The following is a 6,053-nucleotide window of genomic DNA, read 5'->3' on the forward strand; positions in this document are numbered from 1 at the left end:
TAGTGTGAAAACTCTTCTTAATACTGTGTCCTCATGACACTCGCAGCCCTCCAGGCTTTGTTCCTAAATAAACATTTTAAGAAATCTCCATTGTAAGGTTGCATCTTATTGAGGGGAATTTTGGTAAGAATTCCTGGAGTGGTTTGTATGTGCCATTACTATTATAGGACAGGTTTGGGGGGGGGGGGGCGTGCATGTACACACACACACAAAAAATCTGGTATCTATATATTGAAATACACTCGCTATAACGTGACTAATTCTTTAGTATTGTGATCTCACTTTATCAGTGTATCCTTATTTTCCTTTCTAATATTATATTGATTGAAAAATTAAAAATTTGGTCATAAAATGTCTAATAGATACCTCAGAGCCTACCATGTTTTTTTCCAGATTTCAGGGAAAAAGGACCAAAGCAGTGTGGGGTGTAATATTTAAGTGTAACTTTCTCCACCCACATAGCCTCAAATATATTGGATTAGTTAGCAAGGGTAAGCACCTTTTTATGCTGGATGTATTTAGTACTAAAGTACACCTAGTGCAGCCCTACTGATACCATGGAGCAGAACTTCAGTTCAAATGCACCATCATTATCAGTATGTCCCAAATACTGGAATCAACACTTCTCTGCCCTCTGTGATTCTTTCTGTTTTGAATTTTCCCTATCTTTGCCTTTATTATTCTTCCCATTGCATGGCCAGTCTCATCCTGGCTTATCTTCCTGCTGCAGCCCTTGAGTGCTGAGAACCTTACTCTGGTCCCAGTTCAAATCAACAGGAGTTGTCACTGGAATCAGGGACTAGGGCCTGGTTCTCAGGGCAATGAGCTTTTCCTGCTGAAGATTGGATTTTTCTGGTCAGTTTCCCTTTTTAGTTGACTCCATGCATAAGATGCTTCAGTACTGGAGCACTCTTGCTTTCTTCACAGCTGGGCTGAAAGTAGCCAGTGCTAACCATGTCATTCAGCTTTTGTAGAGCAGCAAAACCCCATGTTGTTTAACTTAACCAATTACAAGGGGCACCTCTGATCACCCAGTTGTGAAGAATGACCAATCGTACCACACAACATGGCAACTTTTCAGCAGTGCCCTGCAGAGCTCTACTCTCAGAACTCATCAGCCAGGCACAATTAGAAGAAATGGTCCAGCACTCTGTTCCTAATACCCATTCTCCTGCACAACAGGGTTCTGGGCTTTTTAATGAGAAGTGGACCAGTTTTGTCTTGTCTCATGAACATTGGACAGTGTACTTCCTAGCCCCACACGAGTTATGTGTCAGAGGGAAGAGTACTGTCCTGAACCATCCACCCTGCTTCTCTATGGCCTGGGCTTCATGCTCACTGCAGGCAACTACTCAGCCCCGATTTGAGGGGTGGGGGAGGACAGGGGACACTCCTGGGTGCCTTAACACATTGGAGACAGCACTGATCATGTGATCTCAATCTTTTCTCCTTTCACATACTAATATGCAAAGCTTCGATACTTGACTGATGTTAGTGTGAAACTGCTGTTCTCCATGTAGCTAACAGCTGTTATTTTCCTTGTCAGCATGACCTTCAACCTATTTGTACTTTCCCTTCTCTTAGGCCTACAAAGTTAGATTGTCATAAAGTACCTTGCATGTCCATATGCTTAAATTTGTCTTCCACTGATGTAAGCACCCCTTTACGCAGACATAATGATACTTCCCTGAGCAGCATTGAACCATGGTTGCTGTACTGAGGTTGATGCAGCATCAAAGTAAACACTGCATTAACAATGTCAACCCTAACAGTCCTCCAGCAACTGTCCTACACTGCCTTCTGCTGACCTTTCTGGTCACAATTGTGCACTCCACTGTGCAGGGGTCAGGGAGACCAGAAAACTCCTCCAATCCTTTAAAGTCCCACAAATTTTTGAAATGCTTTTTCCTGATGATCTAGCTTGGTGAGCACACTTAGCAGCTCTCTGGTGTTGGCTCTCAGCCAACTACACACTCCACATGCACTCCAGCTTGGAGTAGGCAGGAGATATTGGATCTCCTGGGCCTGTGGGGAGAAGAGGCTCTGCAGGCACAGCTACAGATCAGCAATAGATGTGTAGACGTCGATGAGCAGGTTGCATGGGTGATGCAGGAGAAGGGGTGTGACATACATGAAAACAAAGGAAATGCAACAGGCATATCAGAAGGCCAGGGAGGCCAACAGTCAATCCAGTGCCAAGAGGCAGACCTGCGTGCCAGAGACCTCACTGTCACCCTGCACACCACTGTGGGTACCTATGAGGAGGCCGTGTCACATGCCCCTTGTGTGAACAGCAAGGAGAGAAAAGGAGGAGGCTGGAGGACATGAAAGCAGGGGATCCAGCTATGCCATGAGTCATGGCTTGTATGAGACTCCACTGCAGTCCTGGCAGTTGAGCATGGGCAAGCTTCGTTCCTCTGATAAATATGTAAATTTATTTTCCATTATAGTGACTGTGCCTCCAACTTAGCAGGACACAGCTATTGCCTTTTCACTAATTTACTTGTACCAGAAAGTGTAGCAGTACACAGAGAAGTAGCATTATCTGCTTTTCATTCTCCTGTACAGTTAGGCAGGGGAAGCCATGCAGATCCGATTCTTTAGGTACTTAGAGCTGTCCCTTGAATCCTTCTGAGAGAGTTCAATAAAACATTTATGGAGGTACTTAGCAATCCTCTCCCGAATGTTTCTAGGGATGGCAGCCTTATTGCTTCCTCCTCAGTAGGAGGTTTTCCCACGCCACTCAGAGGCACCATTGCAGTAAACGGTCAGGACACCAGCAGCAGCAGTGCTGTCTGCTTGTGGTCCCCAGAGGAGCGAGAGATCAGCTAGAACCAGCACCTGTGGAAAAGGTGCCAGGATTCAGTGCCACTGCCCTGTCCTCATAGTTCCATCATTGCCTGCAGGCCGTGCTTGCCGTGGCTAGAGCTGGGAGCGACACCACGCACAAGCGCTCCGAGCAGAAGTGTCAATCGGCATGTCGCGCTGAAACCTTTAGGGGGCCAGGGAAGAGAGTTCTGAACCTTAATTTTCACTTTCGGTTGTGACTACACTGACAACGGTACCCCTGGGTTTTATCTGCAGCTGCTGCCATTGCAGCCTTGAGAGTTCCCCCTCCCTACCGACTGACCATCTGAGTTAAATAAAGAGAAGAAAGGGTACAAGGGATGACCTGTTCAGTGAGATCCTGCAAGCCAGTGCGACATCAGACTATGCACAGAGGGTGGATAGTGCAGATTGTGTGGAGAAGGAAAGAGTAGAGAGGGGAGAGACCCAGGAGTCCCAGCAGGAAAGGAGAGGGAGATGCACCAGGACCTAATGAGGCTTTTCCAGCAGCAAAGGCAGATGCTGCAGCCTCTTGTGGACTTCCCTTCCCTTTGCAGTCCATGGAGAACTCCAGTATAACACTTCCCCCTACTATCCCACATGGTACCAGGGAACTACATCTCTACCACAACCACTCCACCGCAGAGGACATCAAGGACAACCACAACTTCACATACACTGATGTGCATGTGCTAAAATGGACATGAATGTTCCTTCCCCTCTCAGGTCTGTTCCATACATTAATTAAGATTTTAAAAAGTATTTGCTCTTAAGTTGCACAGAATTTTTTTTAAGTGTTGGGAACTAATAAAGAGGAAACAGAGCTTTATGAGTAACAAACATATGCTGCAGAATGGGTAGCGGGGTACTGAAGCATCCACTTACTGATGACTATATGCTTTGACACAGCTCACAGGATCAGTGACAAATAGGGTAATCATAAATGTGTAGCAAGCACCACAAATGTAACAGGTGCATTGTCTGTATTGTACTGATAGAGGGGCACCAAGCACTGCACAATTCCTAATGGGCCCCCAAACTGCCAGGCCAGGTGGAGCACAGTTAGCCACAACACGTTACTGTGCCTTACTGTCAAAGTGCTGTTTCAAAGCCTTCTTGAGCCATTGAGCTTTTCTAATAGCTCTTCTATTTGGCTGTTCAAACTTAGCTCCACCTCCACCCCAGCAGCAACTTTTCTGCCTTTGCCTCTCTCAGGCTGCAGGACCCAGCAGGAAGCTGTAACAGGGAGGTATTTTTCTCACTGAGATCCATTCTCATGGAGTAAACACTGTCATCGTCCCTTCAATCCACCAAAAGCACATTCAGCTCTCAGTCTTCATCTGGTAGTTGAATCTTTTCTTAGTGCCGTCAAGATGGCAGGTGTACGGTTTTGTGAGCCAGAGGAATAAAGGGTTGGCTGGGTCCCCTAGGCTCACTATTGGCATTTCAACATAATCAATGGTAATCTGAGGTCAGAAAAGAAAGTCCCTGTTTGTAGCTTTCTGAACCAGTCCTGCGTCCTTAAAGATTCAAGCATCATGAATCCTCTGAGCCACCAATGTTGATGTCAGTGAAGCGTCCCTGGTGATCCGCCAGCGCTTATGTAACCATAGAGAAGTAGCCCTTTCTGTTAATGTACTCCGTGGCGAGGTGCTCTGGTGCCAAAATAGGGATAGATGTGCCATCGATCGCTCTGCTGCTGTTCAGGAACCCCATAGCTGCAAATCTGTCCGTTATGTCTTCTACATTGCTCAGAATCACAGTCCTCTGCAGCAGGAGACGATTAATGGCCTTGCATGACAGCAGCCCCACAGTAGATTTTCCTACTCCAAAATAAGTTCCCACTGATTGGTAACAATCCAGCATCGCAAGTTTCCACAGTGCAATTGCCACTCGCTTCTCCACTCTCAGTGCAGCTCTTATGCGGGAGTCCCTGCTCGGGAGCGTTGGGGTGAGCTTGGCACACAGAGCCAGGCATGTGGCCTTTTGCATCTGCTGCTCCTCATCCCAAACCTGCATTATGATGTGATCCCACCAGTCTGTGCAGAAGCAGCACCCCACCCCCCTTTAGCTGTTCCATGAACACCACCAACAATCTAAGTGGTTCTTGCCATGTCCCATGGCAATCTGACTCCAGAAAATCTTCACGTTCCCCATAGCTCTTGCAGCTCTGAAAATACCAGAGGCTCATCATGCATCCTGTGCTTGCAGTGCTCATGACAGTAGTGCAGAGCGGTGCTGGCTCTGTGCTGCTGTCAGAGATCGCAGGCAGTAACAAGTCCCATGTGGGTTTGTGGGATTTTCAAAATAGATGGGCTAGAGCTGGGCTTGTTTTGTGGAGAAAGTTGCAAAATTGAAACTTGACCCCTTGTGCCCAGTCACCCCTGTGTGATTTGTTTCTGTCCCACCATATGTGGCCAAAACTTCCCAAAAGACAGTGTGTTGGACACGAGCAAGTTGCAAACTGGCATACCTACCCATGGTGCATTGCACTGTGCTTTGACACAAGTGCTCCTGGTGAGTATGCACAGCACCCGTGCAAGGCATACACCTATGGTGACTTTATGCCAACATAACTTGCATGGGCAAAAGTTTGTAGGTTGACATGCCCTTCAATATGGCATGTCTCTAATTCCCTTTAGATGGGCAGGAAACTATGATAGTTGTTCTGATTGATTTTTGGGCCAAGGTCCCCTGCTTATGGAGCATTCCAGAAGGCTCAGTTCCCAAACCTAAATATGTCCAAGGCTACAGTGGCAGTGAGAAGGTGGGGGTAAGCCACTGAGCATCGCCGAGCTCCCAAGGCAGTAGAATAGATATTCAGAAAGCAGTGGTACTTCTAAATACTAATCATAGACCTGCTTTATGATAATACCCACTACTGCGTGCCCCCCATAATATGTCCCGCCCTCTTCCAATGTAAAGCCACCTGGTAGGCAATGAGATTTGCCTGTCAGGGCATGGATAATTGATGCTGCCCTTCACAAGATGCTTAGGAAGGGAGTAGAGGGGCTGCAAGAAAAGCACTACCTTTCTTATTTAAATTACAAATAGAAGGAAAAGCTCGACCTAGCCCCCCCCCACTTTTTAGGTGAGACACCTCCAAGACTCAAAACAGGCCTGGCCTTGCTTCCCACACAAAATCATTACTCAAGCTGGAGTGGCTGCATAGTAAGTACAGCCATGCTGGATCAGACCAAAGGTCCATCTAGCCCAGTATTCTGTCT

This window comes from Chrysemys picta, chromosome 23 (genome assembly GCF_011386835.1).
Source record: "Chrysemys picta bellii isolate R12L10 chromosome 23, ASM1138683v2, whole genome shotgun sequence".
In the NCBI taxonomy this organism is placed as follows: Eukaryota; Metazoa; Chordata; order Testudines; family Emydidae; genus Chrysemys; species Chrysemys picta.